Here is a 16,843-nt window from a genome sequence, read left to right on the forward strand (position 1 = left end):
AGCCAGTACATAAAGAAAACAAAAAAAAAAAACGTTCTCCTAAAACGCACCTCCGTAGACAACCATCTCACATTGGCTGACGTCTCTGCAGCCGCTCCTCCTCTCCCCTCAACGTCACTGCCCCTGCAGGAAGACCCCGGAGGAACGCAGAGACGTCAGAGGGGAGAGGAGGAGCGCCTGCAGAGATGTCTGCCAATGTGAGATGGTTGTCTACGGAGGTGTGTTTTAGGAGAAAGGTTTTTTTTTTTGGTTGTTTTCTTTATGTACCGGCTGCTGCTGCTGCTGCTGAATAAGAGAAGCAGCAGCGGCCGGCCACCATTAGTATTGGCGGTTGCGGGTGGCGAGGGGGTCAATGAAGGCGGGGGGAGGGGCTTGGTGATGCGCAGGGGTGGGGGGGTTGGGTGATGCGCAAAGGGAGGGAAGGAGATTGGTTTGGGTGCTGCACCAGGGGGAGGGGGGGGTGTCTGGAAGGGAGCAGGGGAGGGGAGGGTCGCAGGACATGGGTGGCTGCAGAGAAGAGGGAGATGGGGAGGGGGTCCACAGACCACATGGGTGGCTGCAGGGGGGACAGGGGATACAGGAGGGACACTGCAGGGCGGGCAGGGGGAGAGAAGGGTTGCTGGTCATGGGTGGCTGCAGGGGGGCCAGGGAAGAGAGGTGGGTCGATGGACGTGGGTGGCTACAGGGGGGGCCAGGGGAAAGGAGAGGAGGGTCATCGGACATGGGTGGCTGCACAGGAGAGGAGGGTCAATGGACATGGGTAGCTGCAGGGGGGGCAGGGGGAGAGAAGGGTCGCTGGACATGGGTGGCTGCAGGGGGGGACAGGGGAGAAAGGAGGGACGCTGCACATGCGTGCCTGCAGGGGGAGAGGAGGGATGGTGAGGAGGTGGTCCTGAGACCACATGGGTGGCTGCAGGGGGAGCAGGGGAGACAGGAAGGACACAGCAGGGGGAGAGGAGGGTTGATGGCCATGGGTATCTGCAGGGGGGGCAGACGAGAGGAGGGTCCATAGACATGGGTGGCTGCAGGGGGATGCTGGACATGGGATGCTGCAGGGGGGACAGGAGGGTCGCTGCACATGGGTGGCTGCAAGGGGGCAGGGGAGAGGGAGGGGGTGAGGGAGTGAGGGGGTTCCTCAGACCACACACTCACTCTCTGTCTCTCACATACATTCTCTCTGACACACTCACTGTCTTTGTCCCTCTCTCTCACACAGACAAACAAACACTGTGTCTCACACACTCTCTCTCTCTCACAAACACACACACTCTGCCTCTCTCACACATTCTCTCTCTGACACACACGCTCCATCTCTCACACACACTCTTTCTGAAACATACACTTCGAGGAAAACCTTGCTAGCCACCGTTTCATTTCTAACAGAAACGGGCCTTTTTTTTACTAGTAATTAATAATGTAAAATTATTTTCAGTTTGATGTACATTGTTTTTATTTATGTTCATTCATGTTTGTTATTTACTATTTTTATATAAGGATCCCTGACAAAGGATACCGTGCTGTATGCACCATTGATGAATAAACCATCTGGAACATTTTAATTGAATGTCCTTGGAATTTGTAGTCTTTGGACTTGTGGACTTCCACTCCCCTTTGGTTTACTTTTTCTTTTGTTGTCCAGGAGGAGGGTTAGATGTAAATATAGATCCAGCTCAGATCAGAGGACTGAGGAGAGTTGTTTATAATATGAAGGAAAGATAAGTTTTCTTTCTCTAGAGAAAATCAAGAATTTTGAAGTAAAACTGAGATGCCGTGCCTCAACACAGAGTGAACAGACATCTGTAAAGGTTTGAGTTGTAAATAAACAAAAAGTATATTTAATATAAGTTGCAGGAGCCTGATGTGAACACAGCCCAGCCCAGCAGCCCAACTACTTCACAGCCACAAGAAGTTTGATCACTATAACCTGTTTTCTTAGCAGCAAATTGGCTCCTCACTGCATACCTTTATTTCTGATTATGAAAATGCACTTTCTGTAACTGTATACCTAATCCTCTCGGTCTCCTTCACCTTAAATATGTATTTCTCTTCCGGAATTGGTGACCACCATTGTGAAAAATATAAGCGGCATTGAGCCTGCAAATAGGTGGGAAAATGTGGGATACAAATGCTACAAATAAATAAATAAATACAGAATACCCTTTAAAATTCTAGTGTTAAGTCATAAGATTCAGTCCTCAGGTTTTCCTGCATTTTTGTCTAACCATTTTATACCCTACAGTCTCACTAGAATTCTTCATTGTTCCCAGAAAATGTATTATCAACCTATAGTTTCACCATGTTCATCTTGACAAGTTTCCAAAACTTTTTTTTCAGTATCTCTGAATCTTCTCTCTGAAATTCACTCCTTATCTATATTTAGAGAGCAACTTCACCAAATTTAAAGCTTTACTTAAAAGCTTACTGTTTTTTTTAGTGTTCCAGACTGTCTTGCAGAACTGATTGCTTCCTCCACTGTTTTTCTATCCTTCCAGAATGGCCTGCCTTTTCCAAATGAATGAGAGATTTATTTATTTATTTTCTAGTAAAAAAAGCCCGTTTCTGTGAGTGATGAAACGGGCGCTAGCAAGGTATTTGTTTTTTGCAATGATTGTGCTGAAAGGGGTGTTTTTTGTAATTGTGTTGTGTTGGTGATGAATATTTGTTATTTCTGTGTTATGTGCCATTTCTTTTGTTATTGTTTGTTTTGTTGCAGTGTTGTTTGTTTTGTTATTGTGTTTGTAGGTTGTAGTGTAATGAAGTCTTAGGGTTTTTTTTTCATGTTTTGATTGGATCTTAAAATGTTTTTTTTTGTCTTCATTTGTTATGTTTTTTGAAGGGGGCTTGGAGGGTTTTTTTTTTTTTTTTTTGAGGGGTGGGTGGGCTGGGTTTTGCCGTTTTTTTTTAAGGGGGGGGGTTGCTGAATGTCCCTTGCTTGCAAACTTTGATGAATTGGTTGATGGCTATGAGGGTGGTGTTGTGCTGTCAGTGTGTTTTGTCAGTGGGGGTTAGTGTGTGTGGTGCAGTGGATTAATGGTGTGTAGCACTGTTGGTGGTAAGTGTGTTTATTCTTGCCTTTTCTCAATGTTGTGGCTGTGTTTGTTGATTGTGGGTTAGCATGTGTGTTGGAAGTGTGTTATGGTGTGCAGCATTCCTGATGCAAAACATGCTTACTGTGTCCTTTTCTTTCTGTTGTTCTGTTTTAGCAAGGGTGTGTTATGAACTGAGATAGATATAGAAGGGCAGAGCCTGCAGCTTTTTTTTTTTTCTTGTCTTCGGTGGGAAGGTGCTTTGGCTAAACGTGCTTACTTTGCCCTGTTCACTTCTCTCTGTTGTTCTGTTTGAGAACTGAGATAGATAGAGAAGGGCAGAGCCTGCAGCTGTTTTTTTTTCTTATGTTTTTTCTTCAGTGGGAGGGTGCTTTGGCTAAACAATGTGCTTACTTTGCCCTTTTCTCTCTGTTGTTCTGTTTTAGCAAGGTTGTGATGAGAACAGAGATAAATAGAGCAGGGCAGAGCCTGAAGCGTTTTTTTCTTTTGTCATTGGTGGGAGGGTGCTTTTATCTTCTACATGTAGGAGGGCTTTTGATGTGGTGTTGTGGTTGGGAGGGGGGGTGGGGGTTGGTGATTGTGTGAGAAGGGCAGAGCCTGCACCTTTTTTTTTTTTTTTTTGCTGTTGACGGCTTCGGTGGTAGGGGGCTTTTGATCTGATGGGTTAAAGTTTGGTTCTCTGTCGTTAGAGGCTTTTGTTGATGGGAGGCTGCAGATAATGTGCTGTGCTGTGCTGTCTAATCTGGGAGTCGGGAGGTATTCGTTGGGGGAGGAGGTGGTCAGTGGAGGGCGGTGTTCCGACGTCGTAGAGGAGAATGAGGGAGGAGTTGGAGAGCGGTGTTTCTAGTTTGTATTAGTGAGGGAGTTATCCGGTAGCGTTTTGGTGAGTAGGATGTGTGAGGGGGGCTGTTTCCGATTAACATGGTCTTGTGTTGAGTGTGTGTGGGTTAACCTGGTTTTCCCGAAAGTGCCGATGCCCTTCTTTTTTTTTCTGTGTGTAGAAACTTTCGCGCTGTTGGGGTTTTTTTGTTTTTAATACATAGGCGTTCACGTTGACTCGCGCTGCTGTGTTGTGATTGGGCACAGTCGTTGATGACGCTTCGGGGAACAGGAGCACGAATGCTTCAGAGTTTTTGTCCACGCAGCCAGCTTCAGAACGTTGCAGGTGCTTTTTATTATATAGGATTTATTTACATTTGTATCCCGCTTATCTCTCCCTTTTTCTAGCCTTTCCCTATCATTCTGGAAAATGATGTAATTTATTTCTCCCACTATATTACTGTTTTGTTTACTTTTGGGGGTTTTCATTGTCCACCCAATTGCCTTATTATTCTATCATCAGAATTTTATTATATTGGCAGTGAGGCAGCCATGGGCAAAGAATAATTCTGAGAAATCATATTAAGGGTTAATTCTGTTAAAATCTGGGGTTTAAAAGTGGTGTTTGAATTCTAGCTTTTTACCTTGCAAGCAAGATAAAGGAATGCAGGCTGGAATTAATTACTAGAAGTCTAGCGTTTGCCGGGCTGGGTTAGAAAGGTCAGAAAGACCCTTGTGATTGATGGATTGCTAAGCAAACACATATGTATTCTATTATGAGCCGGCATATTGCAGGCAGTTTGTTTAGGATTAGTTTAAAATGCTTAGAAGAAAATACTATTTAGAGAGAGAGGCAATAGATTAGTATTTACAAGTTTTTGATATTTAGAATATGTCTTATAAGGATGCTTATTTTAGAATATGCTGTATTCTGTGTAAATTAATAAGTTTTGTGTCTGTGTAGAATGTCTGTTAAATTCTGTATTACTCTTTGTCTGCTGTTTAAGAGGTCAAGCAAGGACTGCAGTGAAGAGGTCAAACATGTGTTTTGACTTATCTGCAGTTCTGGCTGGTTCAATGTATAAGCTGATAGGTGAACGAGGTCAGGACTAGTCAGCTCTCTTCTCCTTGATTAATTGTAGGTAAATGTAGAAATGGTCCTGAATGCCATTAAGTAAGATTGGCTTTTGACCTCTTTAATGAATGCCAGAGTTCAGCTAGCAGGTAGTATGAAGCTGATTAGGAATATGAGAATAACCAATGTTAGATTGGGCCTCTTGGTCTCTAAGGGAACCCAGTTTAAGCTATAGATGAGAAATCAATCATAATGAACATGCAAGAGTTCTGGAGACCAAATGTCTGGTGTAAGGGACCCCAGGTCACAGGTCAGTTTAGGATGTCTGGAACCTATGTAACTGATATTTTTAAAGTAATGATTGGTTGAGGCAAAGTGACCAATCTATTCCTTAACCAATTGGAGAGTAAGGGGGGGCTAGGCTAGGAGGGGGATAGAAACTGTATTTAAGTAGGAGCAGAAGCAGTTTACGTCAGAAGAAAGGAAGGAGAGCTGAAAGAAAGCTGGAAGACAACAGGAGAGAAAGAGAGCAGAAGGAACAGACAGAAGAGAAGAGAGCTGAAGAGGACAGACAAAAGCCATAACATCCAGAGAGCTGAGAGAGAGAGAAGAGAGCTAGAACTGATGTCCTGCTTTGTTTGCTGGCAAATAAAGAAGATTTCTCCCTCATTCTGGTGTGTGCTGTCTGACTCCTGAAGTATCACAAATTCCTATCTCAATTCCTGCAACAATTCTTGGTGGCAGCGGTGGGATCCTGAATCCTGCATTAATCCCAGCACCCAACTGACTGGAGAACATTCGCCGGGTATGTATTCTGTATTTTGTATTGTAATTCTAGCTAGAAAATTGTAAATCAGCCCCTCAAAAATTGAGGAAGGAGAGCCTGATCAACTCTCAGCGAAGGCCCTAGTACCTTCTAGTCGCGGGGACTAGAAGCGAAAACGCTTGAGCTTATCTGTATTTGAGAAATCTGAAATTGTTGGGTGGGATTTTCTGTATGGAATGTGTGATGCGTGAATGATTAACTGAGTGCGGACTTCTTATAGCTGCGTTTTCAATTAACGCGAGTTCAATTGACCAGCAACGGAAGGAAGCGATTGTTGTTTGTTCTACCCTTTTGTTTCCGGATCTGCGGACCCCTTACCGCAAATCCAAAAACTCCCTCCCTTTTGTGTGTTGTAACTGTAAGCATTATGGGTGGGACATCATCTAGACAAATTGCTACCCCCCTAGATTGTATGCTTAAGAACTTTAAAAAAGGATTTTTAATTAATGACTATGGACAGACTTTAAGCTCAAGTACTCTAAGAACCTTGTGTGAAGTTGAGTGGCCATCTATGGGAGTGGGGTGGCCCCCTAGTGGCAGCTTAGATATTGAAGTAATCCGGAAGGTCTACAGCATAGTTGTAGGAGAACCAGAATATTCTGAACAACTCCCTTATATAGATTCCTGGGACAGCCTTGTGACTGACCCTCCCTCGTGGTTGAAAACTTATATGGGATCCCCAGTAAAATTCATGTTAGGCCAAGTTCAAAGAAAGATTAGAAAATCTAAACTAGAAGAGGGAAAGAGCCCCAGGAAGCCTACCACCCAATCGGTGGCTTCCGCCCCTACCCTGTCCGAGAAACCCATACTCTCTGATGACCCCTCAGACCTTGAGCCACCACCTTATGGCCCATTGTTGGGGTTCCGTGCCACCCCCAGAGATCCACGCCGCCCAGCCCAAGCCTCTCCAGCACAGGCTTCTCCGGATAGTTCTTCCCCTCCTGTGCCACACCTGCCACACCCTAGGTTGGACTTTTCACCCAGTCTCTACCCTTCTGTGCCACATCCTCTCCTGTTAACCTCTGAAGACCCGCTTTGGGTTCCACTCCCTGACTCCTCAACTCCTGACAGCCCAGCCTCTCCCTCTAATACCCCTACCCATTCATTAGGGGCCCGGCATCCCTTTCAATGGACTGAATCACCTGTGACCACCTCTCAGTCTATGAGTACCCCTTCCCAACCCTCAGGGGTTCAACCTACCTCCACTGAATGGGTTAGACCCGCTGCAATTACTTTTGAGCATGATAGGAGGGTAGCTCCTAGCTCTACCTCAGGTTCCATTCCCACCTCCTCAAGAGTTCTGCCACTCTGACAGGTAACCATCACTCGACCGGATCCTAATAATGAGGGTCAGGTTATACAGGCACAGGCCTATCAGTATGTACCCTTCACAACCACCGATCTCCTGAATTGGAAGACGCATTACCCCTCTTATACTGAAAAGCCTCAGGCAGTGGTGGACCTAGTGACTAGCATTATGGCCACCCATAACCCAACCTGGACTGATTGTCAACAACTTCTCCTGACCCTCTTCACAACTGAGGAGAGGCGGAAGATTTTGCAAAATGCTGAGGCCATCACGCGAGAGCGTGTCCCCGGGGGGGACACAGGACCCAGAGGGATGGGTTAGAGCTCGGTTTCCTCGCGCAGCTCCAGATTGGGATCCAAATGATGGGCAGCACTATGAACTGTTGTCTGGCTATTGCCGGGACTTGCTGGAAGGTATGAGGAAAGGCATAAAGAGGCCCATTAATCTAGCAAAGGTCTCTGAAATTCTCCAAGGGGCAACTGAATCCCCTGGGGCCTTTCTAGAGCGACTAATTGAAGCCTACAGAACATACACCCCATTTGACCCTGAAGCCCTAGAAAACCAGAGAATGGTGAATAGCGCATTGGTGGCCCAGAGTATGCCAGATATCCGGAAGAAGTTGCAGCGTCAGGAGGGATTCGCAGGGATGAATACCACCCAGCTAATTGAGATCGCAACCAAGGTTTTCATTAATAGAGATCAGGAGGTGCGCCGAGAGGCTGACCGGAAGATGCAGAAGAAGGCCGACCTTTTAGCGGCAGCCATTACTAATTCCACCCTTAATCGAGGTCGACCTCTAGCTAATGGGAAGCCAAAGTGGGACCCCGGACCACCAGCCAGGCCCCGAGATTCCTTCAATCAATCCCGGCCAAGGGGGGAGAATCCCAGACCAAGATTGGAGAGGGATCAGTGTGCCTATTGTAAGGAAAGAGGGCACTGGAAAGATGAATGCCCCCAGAGGCGCCAGGGACTGAGAAGGGGACCAGGAGATCGAGGAAGCCGAGGCCGAGTTCGAGAGGGAAGATATGAGCCTCCTGAATCTGACATCATCGGGATAGCTGAGATGGCAGAATGGGATGAATAGGACAGACCGGGTTCCTACAAACTGGGCTCCCAGGAACCTATGGTCAAGTTAACTATAGGGAGCCGCTCAATTCCATTCATGATTGATACAGGAGCTGAACATTCTGTTGTAACGGAGCGATTAGCGCCTGTGTCTGGAAAAACTGTCCGAGTGGTGGGAGCCACGGGGGTGCAGAACCGGAGGCCTTTCCTGACGACCCGTAGATGCCAATTAGGCTCACACACAGTCACTCATGAATTCCTGTATATGCCAGACTGTCCAATCCCTTTGTTAGGCCGAGACCTGCTGTCCAAGCTTAGGGCCCAAATTTCCTTTGATTCTGATGGCCAGACTTCAGTCTCCTTTCGGCCCCCGATATCCAGCCCTAAGGGTATAATGAGTTTCTGCTGCCCTCTTGAAGAAGAATGGCGGCTGCATCAGTCGCATGGCCAAGTTGACCTACCCCTGGCAGACAGCTTTCAGGTCAGTGGGGTATGGGCAGAAGATAATCTCCCAGGGTTGGCCCGAAATATTCCTCCTGTTCATGTAGATTTACTCCCAAGTGCCCGGCCAATCCATCTTCGCCAATACCCAATTCCCCGAAAGGCTCTGGAAGGGATTCAAGCACATCTGAATCGTTTGTTATCCCATGGAATTATTCGTCCTTGCCAGTCTCCATGGAATACGCCACTATTGCCAGTTCAGAAGCCAGGGACTGAGGACTACCGGCCAGTCCAAGACTTACGAGTGGTCAACAAATCCACTATCTCATTACACCCTGTAGTGCCTAATCCATATGTCCTGCTAGGATTGATACCTTCTGGAGCTACCCATTTCACGACACTAGACCTAAAAGATGCCTTCTTTTGTATTCGGGTGGCCCCCGCCAGTCAATTGCTTTTTGCCTTTCAATGGGAAAACCCAGTAACAGGAAGGAAGCTTCAGTATACATGGACCCGCCTGCCACAGGGGTTCAAGAATTCCCCCACTATTTTTGGGACAGCCCTAGGGCAAGACCTTAAGACTTTTAAATCTGAGCCTTCCAGGCGAGTTTTACTCCAGTATGTAGATGACCTCCTGATTGCAGCAGTGACCCAGGAAGAGTGTTTTGAGGCTACCAGAGAATTGCTGGAGCTACTCTTGGATGCAGGCTATAAGGTCTCACGCTCAAAGGCCCAACTTTGTCAGTCAGAAGTGAAGTATCTGGGCTTCTGTATTTCCCAGGGAAGTCGGAGACTGGATGCTAGTAGGAAGCAAGCAGTTGCTGCAATTCCCCAACCCAAGTCCAGAAGAGAAGTTAGGGAATTTCTGGGAGCAGCCGGATTTTGCAGAATTTGGATTCCAAATTTTGCATTGATGGCGAAACCCCTTTACCAAGCCACAAAGGGGGGTGAAAAGGAACCATTTGAATGGGGACCTACAGCTCAACAATCCTTCATTGCTATAAAGAAAGCCCTACTCCAAGCCCCTGCGTTAGGCCTTCCTGATGTGGAGAAACCTTTCTCATTGTATGTCCACGAGCGACAGGGGGTTGCTCTGGGTGTGTTGACCCAGATGATGGGATCCTGGCAGAGGCCTGTTGCATACCTGTCTAAACAGCTGGATGGAGTGGCTAAAGGATGGCCAGCCTGCATGAGGGCCATTGCAGCAACAGCCTTACTGGTCCAGGAAGCTGATAAGTTGACTTTGGGGCAAGAACTGGTTGTTAAAGTCCCCCATGCAGTTCTCACCCTCATGGAGTATAAGGGCAACCACTGGTTTACAAATAACCGCATGGTTAAGTACCAAGCCAGTTTGTGTGAGAATCCACGGATACACCTGGAAACAGTGGCTACATTCAATCCTGCTACTCTTTTGCCAGCATCTGAGGGACCACCGGATCATGATTGTATCCAAACTATGGATGAAGTGTACTCCAGTCGACCAGATCTTAAAGATGTTCCGTGGAGGGACCCAGATGTAATTTATTTCACAGATGGAAGCAGTTATGTGGAGAACTCTAAGCGACTGGCAGGCTATGCTGTGGTGACAGAGGACAAGGTGATAGAAGCAAGAGCCCTGCCCCAAGGAACTTCAGCCCAGAAAGCAGAACTTGTGGCCCTCATACGAGCTCTGGAGCTAGCAGCAGGACTGGTAACCAACATTTATACTGATTCTAAGTATGCCTTCACAACCCTACATGCTCATGGAGCTTTGTATAAGGAAAAGGGACTCATAAATGCTGCAGGCCAACCTGTTAAGTATGGACCTGAAATACTTCAGCTGCTAGAGGCTGTTTGGGCCCCCAAGAAGGTAGCTGTCATTCACTGTAGGGGACACCAAAGAATAGATACTCCAGTGGCCCGAGGGAATCGCCATGCTGATCGGGTGGCCAAGGAAGCTGCTCGAGGACCCCCAGCAAGTACTGTGACTCCCCTGTTCCAAATTCGATTGCAAGAATGGACACCTATGTATACCCAAATGGAAGAGAGATGGGCTCAAGAGGAAGGTGCAGTAAGGAGACCTGATGGCTGGTTACATCTCCCTGATACCAGAGTTCTGGTGCCACGCCACCTAGCTTGGCCTGTAGTGTCTCAAGCTCATGACCTATCACACTTAGGGAAAACAGCACTAGCCCGTCTACTCAATCGAGTAGTGGTGCTGGAAGGATTGGATAGTCTGGTTGCCACTGCCTCTGCCCGATGTACTCTCTGTGCCCAGAATAATGCTCGTCAGGGACCCCGTATTCCACCAGGAGTTCAGTCTAGAGGACTAACACCCTTTGAGTCCCTAGTTATAGACTTCACAGAAATGCCCAGGAGCGGTAGGCTCCGATATCTCTTGGTCATGGTCTGTACCTTCTCTGGGTGGGTGGAAGCATATCCTACAGTCACTGAGAAAGCCACAGAAGTAGCTCGAGCTCTCCTTAGGGATGTCATCCCCAGGTATGGATTGCCCCTTGCCATAGGTTCAGATAATGGTCCCGCCTTTGTTGAAGCTACACTTCAGGCCCTGTCCCGCGCATTGCGCATTACCTGGAAATTGCATTGTGCCTATCGTCCCCAGAGTTCAGGGCAGGTTGAGCGAGCAAACAGAACCTTGAAAAATAGCCTAGCAAAGATTTGTCAGGAAACCCAATTGAAATGGCCACAGGCATTGCCACTAGCCCTCTTCCGCCTCCGATGCACCCCAACTAAAGGAACAGCCCTCTCTCCCTTTGAAATTGTGTATGGGAAGCCCCCAGCCATTTTACAGGGAATTAAGGGAGACATAGGGATTTTAGGGTCTGCCCAGGTGCAGGAGCAGGTAGCCCTCTTGGGAAAGATAATTTCTGAGCTTCAGTCTTATGTGAGAGAAATAAACCCTGTCCCCTTCCAGGCTCAGGTACATTCCTTCCTGCCAGGGGATAGAGTTTGGGTGAAAGATTGGAGGCTTCAGCCTCTGGGGCCCCGATGGAAAGGACCTTTTACTGTTTTGCTTTCTACCCCTGCAGCTGTGAAGGTCGCAGGGATTACTCCATGGGTCCATTGGTCTCGAATTAAGTCTGCTGACCAGACTGAGCCCAGCACGGATCAGACGGAGCCTAGACAGTGGAGAGCAGAAAGAGATCCAGCGGAGCCATTGAAGTTGCGCTTGACCCGAACCAAAGAATCTACTAGCTGAAAAGAAGGGTCAACTGTATACTGCAGGAGCGGCTGAACTTCGGCTTCACACTGAGACTCTTTCTTGCCTGATTCTGGCTTTCTTGGAATTTGAAAGCTTGATCCTTGTCAGTTGAGGGTCTATCCCAACTGGTATAAGAACTCAAAGACTGAGAACACTATATGAGAGTAATCTGTGATTAGCACAGACTGTTGAAATATTATTGCTTAATTAGTTTGCTGTATTTGTTTTAGATTAGGAAGAAAGAAAATGTTAGTAGTTTGGATGCTTTTGTTGTTTTCTACTCCTTGCCTCCTTGTTCCTAATACCCCAACTCGCTCCAACCTTTGGTTACACTCAGTCCAGGAACTAATTAGCCAGGCAAAGATTACTTCCCCTTGTATTGTGTGTTCCCGATTTTCTCCTTATACCACAGATGTCCCAGCTGTTCCTGTCCCTGTGCAACTCCCAGCTCTTATACCTCCCTATTTTTCGAGTTCAGGTCCTTGGAGCCAGGATTATACTTGGTGGTCCTTTTATAATGCTACTTCCCCCTCTGACTCTTCTCTAAGGCCAGTTTTTACGTCTCCCTATCCAGCCTCTGGAGTGTTTTGTTTAACAAGAAGCATCTCAACTGTTCTTCCCATTCCCTGTAACTATACTAATGTTCTCCCAGAAAAAGGAGAATCTGTGTGGGTAGTTTCTCCAGGTACTCCTATGTGCCCTGCTACCGTACCTGCAGATTATGACCCAGGTGATTATCTGGCTCCTAAGCGTACCACTGAGAAGACTATAGTGTCCAAGCTTATTTTCTACTTTCATAAGTCCCCGGGGTATGAAGAGTTACTAACAAATGAGCAGCCTGTCACAATTGGGGATTGGCGCCTATGGTGTGCAAAGTCTCCATTTCGTCTTCGTTCCCCCTGGGATAGGGGCTCGCATTATGGGCACCCTAAGTACCCTGTCCAGCCTGAGCCAACATTTATTGGGAACTTTCCTCACCCTCTCCTTGGTCATTACTGGCTCTGTGATAATGTCCTCCACATGATTCTTCCCTCCACATATGATTTTTGTGTATTGGTAACCTTGAATTATTTTCCTAAAGTTATTCCTCTTAAGCCACTATCCCCGCACCGTTCTAAGCGAGAGGCTTTGTCCTTACCCTCCTCCGTTGCCACAGAGGATGAGGCGATTGAATTAGCCCTCCAGTATATCAATTCTACTTATCCTCTGACTAAAAAGAGACTTGTAGCCCTTTCTGCCACGGCCTGGATTCCAATTGGAGGCCCGGTAGCGGGTATTACTGAACTAGGTATGGCTACCCGGAGACTTCAGTCCCTACTTCATGTTTTAGTTCATGAGCTGAACGTGGTAGTCAATGCATTGCAGGATCAAATTAATGAATTAAGTATAGTTTCTCGGTATAACCGTATGGGTCTTGACTACCTCTTTGCAGCCCAGGGTGGTCTCTGCACAGTGTTAAATTCTTCAGAGTGCTGTACTATTGTCATAAATAGGACGCATGTAGTTAGGCATGCCATGGATAAAGTCCTACAGTTGGCTAGCCTTAATGTGGAGGATTACCGAGGAGGATTAGACCTTACCTCCTGGTGGTGGTCATTGACCTCCTGGATACGTCCTTTGTTCATTTCCCTAATAGTCTTAGTTTTAGCAGGGTTTTTGTTTTGTTTCCTGGCCTCATGTGCTTCGGCAGTATGCCGTCGGACCTTAACAAGTAGGGTAATGGTGATTCACAAGTCTATTCCTAATTAGGATCACTATAATCTCCAGAGTTTGAGTTGTGAGACTTATCTCTGCATAAGCTGATTTTAGTCTCAAAGGGGGGAATGAGGCAGCCATGGGCAAAGAATAATTCTGAGAAATCATATTAAGGGTTAATTCTGTTAAAATCTGGGGTTTAAAAGTGGTGTTTGAATTCTAGCTTTTTACCTTGCAAGCAAGATAAAGGAATGCAGGCTGGAATTAATTACTAGAAGTCTAGCGTTTGCCGGGCTGGGTTAGAAAGGTCAGAAAGACCCTTGTGATTGATGGATTGCTAAGCAAACACATATGTATTCTATTATGAGCCGGCATATTGCAGGCAGTTTGTTTAGGATTAGTTTAAAATGCTTAGAAGAAAATACTATTTAGAGAGAGAGGCAATAGATTAGTATTTACAAGTTTTTGATATTTAGAATATGTCTTATAAGGATGCTTATTTTAGAATATGCTGTATTCTGTGTAATTAATAAGTTTTGTGTCTGTGTAGAATGTCTGTTAAATTCTGTATTACTCTTTGTCTGCTGTTTAAGAGGTCAAGCAAGGACTGCAGTGAAGAGGTCAAACATGTGTTTTGACTTATCTGCAGTTCTGGCTGGTTCAATGTATAAGCTGATAGGTGAACGAGGTCAGGACTAGTCAGCTCTCTTCTCCTTGATTAATTGTAGGTAAATGTAGAAATGGTCCTGAATGCCATTAAGTAAGATTGGCTTTTGACCTCTTTAATGAATGCCAGAGTTCAGCTAGCAGGTAGTATGAAGCTGATTAGGAATATGAGAATAACCAATGTTAGATTGGGCCTCTTGGTCTCTAAGGGAACCCAGTTTAAGCTATAGATGAGAAATCAATCATAATGAACATGCAAGAGTTCTGGAGACCAAATGTCTGGTGTAAGGGGCCCCAGGTCACAGGTCAGTTTAGGATGTCTGGAACCTATGTAACTGATATTTTTAAAGTAATGATTGGTTGAGGCAAAGTGACCAATCTATTCCTTAACCAATTGGAGAGTAAGGGGGGGCTAGGCTAGGAGGGGGATAGAAACTGTATTTAAGTAGGAGCAGAAGCAGTTTACGTCAGAAGAAAGGAAGGAGAGCTGAAAGAAAGCTGGAAGACAACAGGAGAGAAAGAGAGCAGAAGGAACAGGCAGAAGAGAAGAGAGCTGAAGAGGACAGACAAAAGCCATAACATCCAGAGAGCTGAGAGAGAGAGAAGAGAGCTAGAACTGATGTCCTGCTTTGTTTGCTGGCAAATAAAGAAGATTTCTCCCTCATTCTGGTGTGTGCTGTCTGACTCCTGAAGTATCACAAATTCCTATCTCAATTCCTGCAACAGCAGCATATCAAATAAACTGAACCTTGAACCATAAAAGCAGGTTAAATGTAATGTTTCACTCCAAGAACCACAGTGGCACTGACAGCATTGACCTCAACATTGTGGACATCAACATCTGCCTCAATGATAAAGATCAACTACAATGACCTGACATCAAGATGGTAGGCACATGTAAAGAGAGCCTCTATAGGTGTAGGCATCAATGCGTCAGGTACTGAAGCAGTCTGTGACAATTTACTGGGCATCATGAAGAAGTACCTTCTTGGGAGTAGGTATAAATTTGAGCACTACTGGAGGTCAATTTATGGGCGTATTTTACAAAGGCACATTGGTTGCCTCTATAAAATAAGCAACTCTTTATAGACTTTTCACAAAGGTGCTTTGATACCAAATTAGCTCTGTGGAGCTACTTTTGTAAGTGTCTCAAGGGAACATCATTCTACATATTCAAGAAGATGCTTGTGAGTCTGTCTCCCCCTGATATTGGGGACGTGTGCATGACTTGCTTTTTCTTATTTTGTCTTGGTTTTCTTATATTTGAGATATTTCATTGTCATGTATCTTTTCTGTACAAGCTATATTGCTTGGTGGATTATATCTTGATAGTTTTGCATACATCAAAAAATTATCTTACCTGATAATTTTCTTTTCTTTAGTCACAGCAGATGAATGCAGAAATGTATGGGTTGTATCCGTTGTGATGAGCCCCTTGTGGCCAACGGCCTGATGGCCCGCTCCACCTAATCTCCCCTGGCACAAGTATGAAGAAGTCACTTTTCTTGGTGCTCAACATAAATTTTATTGCAGTGTCCCTTAATGAAACACAGTCTTCTCACGAACCACTAAGTTAGTTCTGCAGTATCCTTGCCCCAGTTTGGGTAGCCCATCTACTCCTGGATGGCCTTTCTCTCTGTGTGAGGGTTCTCTTTCTGGGGCTCTCTCCTCTCTGTTGCTCAGCATGCTTTCAGCTGGCTAAGAATGGCCACGCCCTACCTTCTTCAGTGAGGAAGCCCATCAGTATGGTTTTCCCCCTATGGGAACTAGCATATGTCCCTAGGACTCCCCCTGGCTGTCAAAATGGGTAGATTTCCCCATCTACCTTCTCCTTGATGGGGCATTTTATTCCTAAGAAATGTTCCACCAGATCCCAGCCCTGTAGAAGAAATCTTTGGAAGTGCAGACTCCTATTCCATTAAGTCAGCACCACTCTGGGTTTTGAGTTGGTGCTCTCAATGCTTTCTGGGATGTGTAGTAGGCTTTTCCCCCACTCTTGTAACAAGCCATGGCTACTACCTTGTCACACCATCTACCAGGAAGTGGACATAGACAGCGCTGAACTGAACTATCTTACAGGCCAAAATTCTCCTTAGTCAGTATTTCTCATAACAAAGCAGAAGGAAAGAGAATGATATTATTTATTTTTATTTATTTTATTTTTGTTACATTTGTACCCTGCGCTTTCCCACTCATGGCAGGCTCAATGCGGCTTACATGGGGCAATGGAGGGTTAAGTGACTTGCCCAGAGTCACAAGGAGCTGCCTGTGCCTGAAGTGGGAATTGAACTCAGTTCCTCAGGACCAAAGTCCACCACCCTAACCACTAGGCCACTCCTTCCCCACAGAGAAAAGAGATAAACCAAGAACTGCTAACAAGGAAACCGACAACAACAGTCCATCTGAAATGGAAAAATGCCGCAATACGGTCAAACAGAAGAGAATTAACCAAGAGAAACCGCCAGAAAAACACAGGGTGGGCTTCTAGATTCATCTGCTGAGACTAAAGGAAAGAAAATGCTCAGGTAAGACATAATTTTTTGTTCCTTTAGTGTCATCAGCAGATGAATCCAGAAACTTGTGGGATGTAGCAAAGCAGTCCTTAAGAAGGATGGGAACCTGAAGCACCCTGCGGATAGAACCGATACTCAGAAAAATGCGTCCATCAGAGCGGACAGAACTAAACTGAAGTGGCTTG

At 46.0% G+C, this 16,843-nt stretch overlaps 1 protein-coding gene across 1 annotated transcript in view; it reads right to left on the reverse strand.

Moving 5' to 3' along the window:
* Window positions 1–1,480: 1,480 nt before the first annotated feature.
* MFSD3 (major facilitator superfamily domain containing 3) overlaps window positions 1,481–16,843 on the reverse strand; it is a 96,110-nt gene continuing 80,747 nt past the window's right edge. The window contains exon 8 of the mRNA XM_030220260.1: window positions 1,481–1,730. The gene's annotated coding sequence lies outside the window, so the exon portion shown is untranslated. The remainder of the gene's footprint in view (window positions 1,731–16,843) is intronic.

This window comes from Microcaecilia unicolor, chromosome 1, assembly GCF_901765095.1.
Source record: "Microcaecilia unicolor chromosome 1, aMicUni1.1, whole genome shotgun sequence".
In the NCBI taxonomy this organism is placed as follows: Eukaryota; Metazoa; Chordata; class Amphibia; order Gymnophiona; family Siphonopidae; genus Microcaecilia; species Microcaecilia unicolor.